The sequence below is a fragment of the Tympanuchus pallidicinctus genome, unplaced genomic scaffold (genome assembly GCF_026119805.1).
Source record: "Tympanuchus pallidicinctus isolate F22 unplaced genomic scaffold, pur_lepc_1.0 scaffold3, whole genome shotgun sequence".
NCBI lineage: Eukaryota > Metazoa > Chordata > Aves > Galliformes > Phasianidae > Tympanuchus > Tympanuchus pallidicinctus.
Genome location: NW_026294747.1, coordinates 53,691,304 through 53,706,942, shown reverse-complemented (window position 1 = coordinate 53,706,942; position 15,639 = coordinate 53,691,304). Strand labels below are relative to the sequence as shown.

Genomic DNA, 15,639 nt, shown 5'->3' with positions numbered 1-15,639 from the left:
GAGAGTCTCAGGGGACACCGCCATCCCTTTGCTCCTCAGGCGGCTCCCTGTCATGGAGTGTGCTGCATTGCCTTTACAGGAGACAGCAGCTCAAAGTGCAGCACTGAGGCCAACCCCACCCGCATCTGGCAGCTGATGTCATCTGTCTGGAAAGAGATGGGGTTGAAGGTTGGACTGTTACTAGGTGGATAAAGAATTGGCTGGAAGGTCGCAGCCAGCGGGCTGTGATCAATGGTCCAGGTGGAGGCCAGTCACAAGTGGTGTCTCACGGAGGTCTGTCTTGGGACTGGTACTCTTCCAACACCTTTATCAATGACAAAGATTGAGGGATCGAATGTACTCTCAGCAAGTTTAATGATGAAACCAAGCTGAATGGCGCAGTTGATAGATCAGAAGGAAGGGATGCCACCCAGAGGGACGTAGACAGGCTTGAGAAGTGGGAGCACAGGAATCTAGTGAGGTTCAACAAATTCAAGGTACTACTGTTGGATCGGGGCAATCCCAGCTGTGGGTACAGACTGGGAGAAGAACTCATTGTGAGCAGCCCTGCAGAGAAGGATGTGGGGGTGTCAGAGTGGAGGCCAGTCACAAACAGTGTCCCTCAGGCGTTGGTCCCGGGACCGGTGCTCCCAGGGTCTCCCTTTAGATGATCCCAGAGATCTTTTTCAACAGGAATGATTCTACGATTCCGTGGTTATCTTAATGATAGATAAATATAGTTAAGAAATTATATTAATTATACCCACTCAAGTCTGTGAAAAAACTTCTTCAGAGAGCTCCACCAGCTAAAAAGCAGTGAAGTGACCACAGTCTGTGGCTTTTATCTCTGATTTCTGTAAACAATTTACATCATGCTCAACCACAAGATTTCTTCTCAGCATCAAAACAACAGGCAAAAGATTGACAGGAGTCCCAGGCTGCCAGCTTCCAGTCTTACCTTGATGGCCAGGGGTGCTTTGGCTTTCCTTCCTGGAAATACAGCTTTGAGTACTGCCAGTAACATATGCTCTTTGTGTTGCTTCAGAACCAGCAACTGCTTAGAGAAAAGTTGCATGACAAATTATGAAAGCAAAATGAAAGATTTCTTAAAGATTCGTGTCAACAAAAAAGCCCTTGGATTTGACCAACTCTAAATTCTCAAGGAAAACAAAAAAACTATCTTTCTAAGGTCTGAGCTCAGTTTCCACATGAGAAGCTAATTTTCACTTTCCGAAGAAGCCATTCCTGCTAGCAGTTTTTAAACGTGGTTGAGGATTACAGACTCAATTTACCAAAGTCAGCCTGTCCAAAAGAATGAATGACAGACCTATTGCACTTTGTGCTGTGATTTACGCAGATGACACTTTGGAGTCCAGTAAACATTCTGTTATTTGTATGTACTCAAATACGCAGTGAACTGCAAGAACCAAATGCAAGGCTGAAATACACGGCTCTGAAAAGAGAACAGTTACCTCTTCACGAGGTCACAGTCTTGCTCCACATCCTGCTGCCAGCCTTGGTGAGACTCCCTGTGTTGACTACGTGGCAGCAGATAACAGATCAATTGAAGTCTGAACATAGCGTGGCAATGTGCTCTATTCCTGTTACTGCCTGTTACACCTGTGATATTGGCAACAATGGAAATCATAGCAAAATAAGATGCCATAAGCCTCCAAAGCAGTAAGACAGAAATACGTATTTGACTAGATTGCTTTTTCTACATACTTATATGTATTCTGCAGTCATGAAGTATTAGGAAGATCTTCTGCATAAGTGCAATGATACAAACTCTCAAGGGATCTCTATTAATGAATAATGAATGTACAATACTTTTAATGCTACTAAATTAAAAATGTGTCAGTAGACTGAAAGTGGACTCTGCTTGTCCTCTTCAGCTTTATGATTCCAATTAGACCTATTTCTGTAGGGCTTTTTATTTAATACCTACACAGCTTTTTCTGTGTGACAATATTTATAGCATTAGAATTGTTAGGAACAAAAAGAGTAAGAGGAAAAATCAAAATGTTATGCTTGAAAAGTGCATAAAACGTACAAGTTTCAGCTTCACAACAGAAATGAGAAAGTGACATGCCAGCCTCCCGTAAATCCTCTTCCTCCTGTGATGGCTAAGGAGAATCAATGCACATGTTGTAAACAGAGCATTATGGGAAGGACATCCATTCACGGATGGAATTATTTAAACCATGGTTGGCAAGGTTCTTCAGCATCTGTTTCAACCCATCCTTACTCAGCAAAGCACGTAACTAAGCTTTAATAACATGCGTGCACTTACATGTCTTTGGACTCTGTGAAGTATACGCTTAGCTTTTAATTTTTTTAGGCCTATAACAGTAATATGATTAAGCTGTTTAATTTTAAGAATCAGTTTTACAGCAGTCAATTATACATATTAGGTTCAGGTAATCTAGCCAAGCTTTACAGTTTACAAGAAGACAGAAGTTGGTTGCATTTCTGAAACAGAAAGAAAGAATTTTGGTCTACCACCAAAGTGATATTTTTTTTCTATGTTCACTACAAGAGACTCACAGAGCTGTCTAATTGTCTTATATGTCACTTGGATACATAGGCACTGCCATGACAAGGCTACATGAAATTATTTCTATTGAGTAATGGCTGGCAAGAAAAAAAAAAAAAAAAGAAAAAAAGAAAAAGAGATTGGAATTTTTCAGTGTACTGCTTAGAGTTGGGTCTTGTAATCCACATTTTCATCAACTAGTTGTCTCAAATTCTGAAGACCTAAACATACAAATTCTAATCTGCTCCAATGCACAAAGTTCTCTACTGGTTTAATTAACTGCTTTCCTCTCTGGTTCATTTTAGGTGGATCAAAGTTTTCATGTTTATAGACTTGGAAGTGGAAGAACTAAGGCAAAGCCAGTCGTCAACAAGAATGGCTTGGGCTCAGAGAGACCTTAGAGATCATCTAACTCCAACCCTCTGCCATGCTCAGGGACACCTTCCACTACATTCAGAGCATACAGTATACTATAATAGGTAAGAGCAGTTAGGTTGCCTTAAACATGAGTTACAGCCAACGACACATACAGAAGATGTGCAGGGCTTAGGGGTTAGTGTGCTTAAGGCTCCTATTTTGTATGCTTTCTGTCTGACAGCAAGGTGCTGCACTTGGGCTGGGGAAATCCCAGGTATTTATGCAAACTGGGAGAACTCCTTGAAAGAAGCCCAGTGGAGAAGGACTTGGATGTCCTGGTGAATGAGAAGCTGGACATGAGCCAGCAGTTCGTGCTTGCAGTCAGGAAGGCCAACTGTGTTCTGGGCTGCATTAAAAAAGGAGCAGCCAGCAGGGAGAGGGAGATGATTGTCCCCCTCTACTCAGCTCTTGTGAGGCCCCATCTGCAGGGCTGCATCCAGGCCTGGGGCCCATAGTACAGGAAGGATGTGGAGCTCTTGGAGTGAGTCCAGAGGAGGGCACTGAGATGATGAGAGGGCTGGAGCACCTCTGCTATGAGGAAAGGTTGAGGGAACTGGGCTTGTTTAGCTTGGAGAAGAGAAGGCTCTGGGGAGACCTCAGTGTGGCCTTCCAGTACTTGAAGGGAGTGTATAAACAGGAGGGAGAGCAACTGGTGGATAGTGATAGGACAAGGGGGAATGGTTTTAAACTGAGGCAGGGGAGGTTTAGGTTAGGTATTAGGAGGAAGTTTTTCACCCAGAGGATTGTGACACACTGGCTGTGGTGACACACCAGCAGGCCAGGCTGGATGTGGCTCTGGGCAGCCTGGTCTGCTGGTTGGTGACCCAGCACACAGCAGGGGGTTGGAACTGGATGAGCATCATGGTTCTTTTCAACCCAGGCCATTCTGTGATTCTACACTGTTAGTTGTCCAAGGTGATGCAAATTTTTTCCAGTCCAGCTTTTCCTACAATAGTAAATTTCTCCTTCTTTCAAAGGTCTAAAAGCACTTTCTTTGTTAAGTCTGCAAGATCAAGTTTCCAGCAGTACTGACTAGCCAACACTACCAAGAGATCCTCAGTATAAAATGAATAAACTTTTCACAGATTTTTGGGTGAAGTGCTTCCTCTCTGATTGTTCATAAGGGAGACTCAGAAGACTTGTTGCCAGCCCTGGGAATTATACCACAAGCAGGGCGGCGAATATTTTTTGCAGTACTGTGATGCAATTTCTTTGATCCACGTTACAGTAAATAAAGCTCCAGTGCAATTAGCTGAGATTATTTCAGTGTCTGTCTAAAACATGAATTTGAAAAATGCTCTTGCTTCACTAAATTATTTATGCAGGTATGGTAACATTAAAACGAATAGCAAAAAACAGAGAAGCACTGTATTCCCTTTTTCAGTATTTCCTCTTCCACTTTGAGCAAGACGAAACAACTTATATAGATAAATGTTCTTTGTTTTGTCCAGAGTTTGTCCACAAGACTTTAGGGCGAGTCCATCATAAAATGAGTACCAGTGAAGTGAGGCCAGCTTTCATTCTATGCTTTTTGCTTCAGAATGTTACCTACTGCATATGCTTAGTATTCCTAGAAGAGACAAGCAAATGTACATCAAAGCAAAGACCCCTCCATGCAAATGTAACTGAGTGCTGAAAATATTTCTTACACAGGTCTGTATGGTCAGACAATAGATCTATCCACTTCTTCCACAATTTCTTATTTATACCTGTTTTAGCTGCAAGTCAATTTAAAGTGCGTTCTTTCTTTTCTAATAAAGCTTACTGAAAACTTAAAAATATACCCAGTGTAAGGGACATCCATTTGAATCTTCTAAATATGAGGGATCATTTATTTTATTCAGACATCAGTTTGAGGAGCGTTTCTGCTCTTAGTGTGTCAGTTGTGGAAAGAACAAACTCTCTCCTTCCTGGCTCAGAATTATCTTCTTGAGTTAAGTCTCTGATTTTTTGGGCATTTAAGCCTCTGCATTCCTAGCTACCCTAATCTCATTTCAGTTTTCAGTATGTTGTTCAATCTTAATGTTTTGATACACACAGCTCCTTTTCCCTGCCTTCTTACTCTGGCCACTTAGAAACTGGAAGGAAATAACATCCATCTTTTCCTCTTTCTCCTTAATTTTACTTATTCCTTCCATCTACTTCATTTCAGTCAGTTTAGTTTATGTTTTATGTGGAAAACTTACATCCGTTTAAAACTTGAAGTTGTGGAGCCAGTTCTAAACAGGGCACCTTGAACTACTGTGTCTTTTACTCATTTTTAAAACAAACATTTAAACTGTTGATGCTGTCTTCTTGGCCACTGCATTACAGTTTTGTTCCCAAACAATAAATGGTAAACTAGAGAGATCACTTTTTTTGCCTGTAACGGGTATAGTTACAGGCATGAGCTCTGCACTGACCCATGACCATCCATAACTTTATCATGGCTCACAGTTTGCTCAGCCCATACACATTCTCCCAAACAGTGTCTGAGGGGCATTAGCTACAGGCACAAGCCAGGTCCAGCCCAATGGCATCAAGACTAGAAAGTCAAAAAGTTGTTCTGCCTAGTAGCAGACACAGCACAGATGGTTACAGAAGTCTTTGCAACCATTTATTTAAGCAAATCCAGCCTTAGACTGATGAAACTGTTAATCATTTTTTCCCTCTCTCTTCGCCCTGTACCTCATTGGTTTCTCTCTCAGAAATAAAAATACGTAGCAAACAAAACATCTGAGAAAAATACAAAATAGTCATATAAAATACACAGTGGCAATAAGAAGCACAGGAAGCATCTACAGACAGAAGTAGGTGACTCCTGGTTATTGGTCACTGACTTTTTGTGGCGTCCTCTGAGATGGCATCCATACTGAGAAGGAGTATCTCAGCATAAAAACTAGAGATGTTTTCTAGAGTGTGATACTTTTGTTGGAAGCTACAAAACAAAGCAGGGATCCCAGTTACACTTGGCCCTTCCCTTCTTCCAAATTTCAAATCTATGACTTTTCAAGTAGATTATGAACTGCTTGGCTTTTTGTTTGTTTGAGAAGTGCTTGGTGTGCTTGTACTAACACCTATATCACCTATCGCAGTGATATCTCCTAAACAGAATATCTGCCTCCAGGCAAAGAGCTCCTGCACGTCAAGTTGCCATCATTGCCCTAACTGGATATCTGAATGTGACTTCAGAGTTCTAGGTGTGTTATGCAGGTTCTTCACGTAACAGTGAATTTTATTCAGAGGCTTAAGATCAGGACTGACTGCCTCAGCTATGCTCATTCTTTTAGACCACATACTTTGAATTCTCTTTCTGTTTATTGACATCGAAAGTACTTTTACTTAGAGAAATAAAGAGAAATCCAGGAAAACTCCAATCTCTTCTCCAAGAGATTTATATGAAGATTTGTTTAGTATGGTGGCACACCAATGGAACTCAGAGTCCTTATGCTGCATTATTTACTATTCTTAAAATACTTCCTTTAGTTTACATTGAGGGCTGTGACTAAATTGCCTACGTTTATACAAATACCAAAAAAACAGAATGTGTTCAGGTTAACTGAAAAAAATATATCTTTTGTTAATGCTATTTTGTTTCGTTATAACATTAAGTGAGAGATGGCAGGAGGAAACAAACAAGAGGGGCAAATTCTGCAGAGCTCAGTGTCTGTGAGCAGCCTGCTGTAGTCAGCAGAAGCAAACTGTTGTGGGGTGGCCAGGAAACGTAAATGAAGAAACAGCTCTGAGTCCTGCACTGAAAGATTTCCTCTATCTCCTTACACAGAGGCACCTATGGTTAGTTTTCATTAAAGCGTGGCACAGTTAGCATTTGAGAACATCTCCCAAATCTCACAAACAGATGGTTCAGGGAACCTGTCCTTTAGTAACTATTAGCCAATGACTCCATCAGATAACCAAAACTATTCTTCCTAATCAAAACTGATACTTTTTTCTGAATTATTAGTACTACTTTTTTGATAACATCTTAATATCAAAATTTTCCTGGCCAATTATTTTCCTTCTATTTTCATTAACGTTTTGGTTTTCATAGAGCACTACATTAAAGTTTACATCTTTTTTTACTCCTCTATAGTCAGATTTCAGAACAAATCTGGGAATAGGGTTTGCTTTCTAACTCAGGCACCCTCTGCTGGCCTTCCCAAAGCAAAACACAACATATCAGAGACACTTCATACACAACAGTGGCTTTTAAGACCAAAAATAAAATAATAATAATAGAAATAAAATTAAAAAAAAAAAAAAATTGTTTCTAGACCTTTTACTACCAGAATATGAACTACACGGAAGATCAGCTTTAGGGCTAGTTTGTTTTTTGTTTTTAAAATGAATTCAAGAAAATAATTGCACAATCAAGCATGTGAACCTGTGGAATTTCTCAGGCAAAAAGTCCAAATATGAACATTGCCTAAAAAGTTGATCACAGTTCGACTTGGCTCTTTGTAGAAAGCTGTGATTGGCATTTTAATGAAGGTATTACGTAATGAACTCCAGAAGTATATTCCACTTGTGCGCTTTTCTTCTCTGTGGATCCTGTTTAGCAAAAATCACAGATAGATTTCCATAGATAGTACAGCTTCTAAGGAGAGAACGAGCTAAGGAAATGCAGTGATTAAATAGCTTCTATTCCAGTGAAATAATAAAACAGAGATGATATAATTATTCATCTGAGAAAATCCCTGGATGTCAGAGAATCACACTGGAGCTCTGTACTTTGTGAACCCGCTGAAGGATAGGATTTACTGATGCTGGAAGAGGACAAGTTTGGTGCACTCAGTACTCCTAACAGTCATTTGCTGTAACCAAAGCCAATTAAAAGGTCGCTCTTAGACTGCTCTGACTAGTACCAACATCTAAACAAAGATTGCTGTGCTTCTCAGGATCAGGCAGATGTGTTTGTCAGGAAGATGACAACGTTCCTCTCTGGCACTGTATAGGGTGCTGTGCTGCAAGAAGCTTTGAATAAAATCTATAGGAATGTAAATCCAAGATGTACATTTGATCTGATGAATATTTCACCCATTCCACTTTCTGAATTCAACTTTTACTTGACATTAAGCTTCAGAGCAAGCATTGTGGTGCTTTGTTGCAGTTCAGCCTTCTGTGTATGACAAGTGTCAACCCGGAGAGGATCAGCAAGTCACAAAAGACAGTAACATCTTTTGAATAGTAGAGTTTGTAAATGATGTTAAAAAGCATTTTAGAAGTCAGAGCAATGGGCAGGATACTAACCTAAATAAAAGCTCTGTAAGCAGTCTCCTGCTGCCCTTCCTGGGTAAGTAATTCTTCAGCATACAGAAGAAAGTGCAGTGAATGAGCAGCATGATGAAGACAAACTTAGAGAGCCAGTTTTGTTCAGCTGTAAGAAGAGAAGGTTAAGGACCTTATTTATTGCTGCCTTCAACTGCATGGCAGGAGGATACAGCGAAGACAAAGCCAGACTCTTCTGAGAAATGCACAGTGATGAGACAAGATTCAATGGGCAAAAATCACAGCACAGAAAACTCTGACTGGAAACACTGAAATGCATACCTAGAGAAGTGGAATTTCAAACCTCAGGGATACCCAGACCTCAGATGGACAAAGACCTCAGCAAACCCATCTTGTAGAATCTGCTTTGAGCTGAGGGGACTGGACTCCCTCCAAAAAGACCTCCAGAAATCTCTTCCAAGCAAATTAGTCAGTGACTTTATGCTAAATGACCACTGTATCGTTAATCCAGTTTAGAGTGATGAAAGTCATTTTGGCAGTGCTAATGCTTCCCCGGGCAAATAAGAAATTTAAACTCAATCCAGGCTCACTGAAGTCAGTAGGAATCTTGAGTTTAACTTGAAAAGCATTGGATCAACTTCAACACTTTTAAGGTTTCTTTCAGAAAAGATCTTAAATTTTAGTTTTGAATAAGCATTAAAAACTGCACCAGGGTGTTGTTTTTTTTTTCACTGTGGGTTACTCAATAGGTTGCTGTTGCAGCCAGATGAAATTGAAACATTCCACAACCACTATCTTTGAGTGTTCCCAAATTTTACCTAGAGAATGAGTAGGAGAATCAAGTGTTTGCTTGGTGCTCTGAAGGTATGGTACTGCGTTTTTCAGTTTGCACTTGCAGGAAAACTCCTATTTGCTAACTGTTACTGGTAATGAGTCTCTCATCTAACTTGGGTTCAGCTCAGGTCAACTGCTACATTCATATTGAAAGTGTCCATAATTAATTGAAATTTATGTCATACAATGGCAATCTTGAGACCTCTGCAGAGTGAGCTAATGATTCCAATCCAGTATTCAGCTGACTACTGCAAATTTGCATCACCACTGCTTTCCCATTTTTACCTAATTGTTTTTCTCATCATTATAAGACAAGCTTTTTGCCTCTTCTATACCTTGTCTCTTACAAAGGGTTACATTATTTATTCTGAACACGTACCAGAGTACACCACCACAAGGAAGGAATTAGAATAAACATGACACGTGTCAGCTACTCGCCAGTTATTTTGCTTATTCCTACAAAAGTTTGTAAATAAATGTATTTATAAAAACACAGTATCATCTTTCATACACACAAATATAATTCAAATACATACTTATCTAAATAAATACATAGGTGGCATACTGCAGTGAATGAAAACAAGCAAGAAAATAACTGTATTTCAAACACCTTAAAAAAAAATCAGATTACCAAATCTCTTAAGAAGTAGCTGGACTCCTAATCTATTGGATGCACTGAAATTCCCTGAGAAGGGAGAATACCAGCTGAGCAGGGTGGAGACTCGGATCATCTCCAAGTACCATCCATGTTGTGAGTAATACTTTGATATGAAGCTGCACCGCACTGTTTGCAGTAGATATCTTAAATGCTTGACAAAAGAAACATAAACTAATGTGTCCTGGCTTATGGGATCTTCTTTTTCTCATAGGTTTCTCCTGAAAGTGAGCTTGAACTGAACAACATGGAGCTGTGGGTTTACTTTTTTAATAATTGCCTTTATTGCTTTGTTAATATTTCGTTCTGCTCGGTCTCAAAGAAATACAACACTGGCACAAGGCTAGAAACCAATACTAATAGAAGTCATCATCACATACGGCTTTGATCTCTTATCCATTTTTATAATGGCCTTCATGCCTGTAGGCATGAAAACGATGTCTTACTTCTTACAGACATACTATGTCTATGCTTATGTAATGAAACTAAATTTAAACCTTAGTTATGCTATCAGTTAAAAAGGGCCTAAGTGGCACAAATCAGATTATCATTTAACCTTGGATTCTCCAGAATCCTTGGTACCACACAAAACCTATTTTGCAGAGCACTGAGCAATGTTCAGATTTCACTGTCTGCAAATGTTGGCTGTTTGATTCTGACATATTGGTTTTAGATCAATTGCAGTTTAATGCAGCTAATTAAAACACACACAGAAGAACCTTCTCAGCTGTGCTTCAGATTGTGTTGTTTGTTAAAAGGGACAACTGATTGAACAGATTTATGTGAATGAATGCAGGAAGAAGTAAGCTTTTTGGTTGTGCAAAGAAGGCAACTAGATACGGCTGTTTAAAGAACAAAAGGACTAATAACACAAAAAATGGAGTTCACAGAGTAAGAATTTCCTTCACATCTGGAAATTCAAATCTTTATTGAATTTCAGAATCTCCTGCTTGAACATTAATAATTATAAAAGTCTAAGAGCATCATTAGAGTCCTGATGACTCAGTATGATGTATTCCTACATATCAACAGTCTGACATGTAGTTTCAGCTGTAATTGCTAAGCTAATTTTTAGGTTAAACAATGAACAATTGTAGCCAGGCCCATTGAAATTGGCTGGGACAACAGCCGTTTTTACAACATGCTAATGACTAAGGGTTTGATCCTGCAACACTAAGGTCAATGGAAGCTTTGTACTGACTTCAGTGAGGATGCAGGCCTTCATGCACAGACTACTAATAGCAAATGAAAAGAGCAACTTATGTGTACCCTTACATTTTTAAAACAAGAGAACTATCCAACAGATGAAATGGCCTAAAACCTAGCTGGTAAATTTTCTGATTGTTCTGTAACTCGCAGTTTTGTCTTATAGATAAAAAAAAAATCATCTCAAGAAAATTAAACTGTCAGCAACTAACAATGTCTTGTCCATCTTGTACACTGACAAATGAAGATTCAATAATGCACGACCCCTTCAGACTGAAAAGAACTGGAGAAAAGTATCAGTGCTGGAGTGCTGTCGTTTGTTACTAATGTCGCTTTAAGCCATTTCACGGTTTCTGTGTTGAAGAGTGATGATCTCAGTGAGACCATTTACATCCTACTATCATGAATTTGGCACAGTGGCCTTTTAGGGTCCCTTCCAACTCCAATGTATGAAGCCAGGCTTAAACCTGGTCTTTATATAGTGTAACAAAAATGCATTATTTCGGAAGTTCAGAAAATGTGTTACACCCTGAAAACTAGTTCTAGTTAAGGACAAAGATTTGGAAGCACAGCTGCCACTATGGCATCTCCAGCAAGATTATTCTCCAAGTAAAGGAAAATTGAGGGAATGTTATAAGGCTTCTCAATCTCATCTATTCAGTCAGTTGCCAAAGTAGTGTCCAATGCTACTATTAAATCTGGAAAATACTCTACAGAGCAACTGAATTACAATCTTCAAGAGCAAATCTTTATTATGCAGGTTTCCTACGCAAGGCCATAGCTCCCAAGCTCTTCATACCCAAGTTTTGTTGGGAAAACCAACCACATTCCATATCTCAGCACAATCCTCTGAGCAAGCACAGGTATACATAACTTATGAGCCTCGATCTGCCTTACTGGGTAGTAGACACCAACTGATAGCTAAAATGGAAAAGATATTAAAAATATGCTTTTTATTTGCATTTGGAATATCATTGTAAATGTGATACCTAATGAGTACTGACAAATGAGAAATCTACAGATAGAAAATGAAGATTTGAAGGAAAAAAGGAGAGAAAAATAATAGCAATGTTCTATAATAAGCCTTCATATTAATTTTCAAAGAAAAAATGGTTTTCCCTCTGTTGACATTTGGGTCTTACTGTGCTTTGCTTTGGCTGATTTTCCAGAACAGTGTGTTACTCTTATCAGTAAATTCTCAGTAGAAGAACTGAATCAGTGAGAATTGCTTTCTTTCTGCTAAGCTAGAACCAGAAAACCACACTGCGATGCTGTAATGATTTTGTAGACTGCAAAATACAAGTTTTTGTTTTCACAAATGTTTGTTTTTTTTTAAATTAACAGCAACAACAAAACAACCCCGTAAAGAGAGTGTAATTTTTTTCTCTGAGCAGGCAAAGTGTGGCAGTTTGTTTAGCCCCCTCCAAGAATCTAGCAGAAAGCAAATTCTATCCAGAATTGTGGCACTTCAAGAACACAGGACTTTTGCACACCATGTTCTTAAAACATTCACAGTCTTTGTGACATCTTTCAGATAAATTCAGTTTGGATACAGGATGGTGTACATTTGATGATTTAAACATCATGTGACTATTAATCATAGCTACAGTACTGGCACTTTATGGAGTTCCCAATGGCACAGCTGCCTGAGCAGGTACCTACGGACGTCATTACAGCAGGGTGTTGCAGCACCAGTACTAAGAAGACGTAAAGCCTGCAGCACAGTCATCCTGCTGGCTTTTACATTCTAAAAATAGGCAGAGCCCACTGGAGAAGACATGAGGTAGAGCCAAGTGTAAGTATCTGGCAAGCTCAAGATCACGGTATTACAAGCTTTACATATTAGTACGAAGATTTACATTAGACAACACTAAATAAATAATTTTAGCCATCAAAAAATTTAAGAATCTAATCTAGGTTGTCATCTCACCTTCTTCTATATCCAGAGAAACTGTAGGAGAGAAAAGTCACCTTCAGCAGGCAAATTGTTCAGCCTGCTTTAGACACCAGGGTAAGCATGGGAGGAACGTTTATCTGGACGTACCTGATTTCCTCCACTGACTGAAGACATCCTTCACCTATATGTTTGAATTATTGATACAAATCCTATTCCAAACAAAAATCCACAATCTATCAGCTTTTTAGCCTGCAAAGTAACTTCAAATGTGTTATTTGGAAAAAAAAAAAAAAAAAAAGAAAGAAAGAAAGAAAAAGGAAAGAAAGAAAAGCAAGTTTTCAATTCTGAGCTGCATCGAAAGTATAACTAATTGAAATTCAAAGTAGCGTTGATTAAGGTTACAGGAATTTGTCTGTGACCTTCCAAAAATGTCCATTTCTTTGTGTAACACACTGTGTATCTTCTGTTCCCACCTCCAGTATATTTTCAGAATATTTTTCATTTGGTTTTCCCTAAAGGTCTTCTTCCAACTAAAGAATTAGTCGCATTTAACTGCAATTTAAGGGCCTGAAAGAGTTAAAACAACATTGAGTGCTACTGAGTGTAGTTCATGCTCACACTAACATGACTGGGATGAATACTATAAGACTGAGTCCGAACATACCATTCCATCACAGTCAGCAACGGGAACTGCAGATTTTGAATCACAGAATCACAGAATGGCCAGGGTTGGAATGAACTTCAAGTATCATTCAGATACTTGAGATCCATATACATAGATGGATAAATCCATACATACATCTGGATGGCCAGATACATCCAGATCAAGAATCTCCAACTCCCCTGCCACATGCAGGGCCACCAACCTCCCCATTTAATACCAGACCAGGCTGCCCAGGGCCTCATCCAGCCTGGCCTTGAACACCTCCAGGAATGGACGGGACATCCACAGCCTCTCTGGGCAGCTGTTCCAGCACCTCACTGCTCTCATAGCAAAGAACTTCCCCCTGACATCCAACCAAAACCTTCCCTCCCTCAACTTAAAACCATTTGTCCTTGTCCTGCCGTTATCTACCATTTCAAAGAGTTGATTCCCCTCCTGTTTGTAGGCTCCCTTTAAGTACTGAAATGCTGCAATGAGGTCATCCCGCAGCCTTCTTTTCTCCAGGCTGAACAAGCCCAATTCTTTCAGTCTGTCCTCATAGGGGAGGTGCTCCAGCCCCCTGATCATCTTCATGGCTCTCCTCTGGACCCTCTCCAACAGCTCCCTCTCTTTCTTGTACTGTATTTTGAAGTCATACTGAGACACAATAACTTCATCTATTACAGGAATCCTGAAACCAGGTGGTTTTGTTACATTTATTTCAGCTTTCCTAGACTGCTCTTCTCTGCTTTTATAGGTCTTATCTGTATAAGAACCCTCAATTTATTGCCTTCTGCTGCTGGCACACTCAGGTTGAAGCTACACTGATAATTATAGGAATGGCAGCAGGGAAAGAACCAGCAATTTGAGCACTTTTCAAACATTCAGTTGAGGGAAACCTTACCATGCAGCTGTGCATTCTGATTATTGTCAGAAGCCACCTCAACAACCTTCCTGATTCTTTAGCTAAGTACCTACTTCAACCATTCCTTTTTTGGCATGAAAGGACAGAGCACAGTCCTATAGAAAAGGACCTGGGGGTACTGGAGGATGGCAAGCTGGATGTGAGCCATCTGTATGTCCTCACAGACCAGAAAGACAACCACACCCTGGGCTGCATCCATAGCAGCATGATCATCAAGGTGAGGGAGAGAATCGGCCACTCTGCTGTGTGCTGTAAGACCTCACCTGGAATACTGTATCCAGATGTGGAGTCCTCACTACAGGAGTCATGGACCTGTTGGATCCCGGGGATGGAACCTTTCAAGGACAGGCTGAGAGAGCTGGAGAAGAGACCTGAGAGCGGCCTTTCAGTATCTCATGGGAGGCTGTAAGAAAGAAAGGGGTGGACTTCTTAGGAGGGTCTGTTGTGGTAGGATAACGGGAAATGATTTCAAACTAAAATGGGAGATTTAGATACGATATAAGGAAAATTTTTTTTTATGATAAGGGAGGCAAGGCACTGGCACAGGTTGCCCAGAAAGATGATGGTTGTTCTGCCCCTGCAGACAGCTAAGGTCAGGCTGGACAGGGCTCTGAGCACCTGCTGGAGCTGTGGGTACCCCTGCTCACTGCAGGGGGGTTGCACCAGATGGCCTTTAAAGGTCCTTCCAACCTAACTGATTCTATGATAGTTTCAAATGAGTCTGGTCCTAACCCGCCTCTTCCAAGCAGCAATTCCCACATCCGCTCCTCTTCCGACGTCCTCAGCCCGGGATGAGAGCCAGCTGCCCACAGCGCCGCCCGCAGAGGGACGTGGGCCCAGCGGAGCAGGGTTTGCCTCAGCGTCCATCGCCACGAGCATTCCCGCCATTCCTCTATCAGCAAGGCAGCCTTCATCACAATGCTTCAGTTTCCTCCAGCGGGCAACGAACGCCATCAACCGCTACGAGCAACAGAACAGACACAGCTACCACCCGCCGGCCCGACCCGGCCCGAACACCTCCCCTCAGCGCGGGGGGCGGAGCCCGATGACATCACCACCCGAGCTCACGCCCTGCGCATGCTCAGTGCGGCTGCGCGGGTCGCACACGCAGGGTGATGTAATACCTCCCCGCCCCCACCTTCGCAGCCCCAACATCCGGGTACTGCGCGCGCGCACCCGCCTCTCCCTCCCCTCACCGCCGCGCTCTCGGCGCCTGCGCAGAAGTGAGGAGGAGGAGGCGGCGGCGCAGTGTGTGCGCGAGCGCGGCGGGGAGACGCTCCGCGGCGCTGCGCGAGTGGGCGCGGAGCTCGGGCGGGCGGGAGGGGGCCGGGGAGAAGGG

At 41.2% G+C, this 15,639-nt stretch overlaps 1 long non-coding RNA gene across 1 annotated transcript; it reads left to right on the top strand.

Moving 5' to 3' along the window:
• Positions 1-36: 36 nt before the first annotated feature.
• Positions 37-4,116, top strand: LOC128086849 (uncharacterized). Its single transcript, XR_008209547.1, has 3 exons — positions 37-476; positions 2,821-2,994; positions 3,910-4,116. It is a non-coding gene; the product is annotated as an uncharacterized LOC128086849 (long non-coding RNA).
• The last annotated feature ends 11,523 nt before the right edge of the window (positions 4,117-15,639 follow it).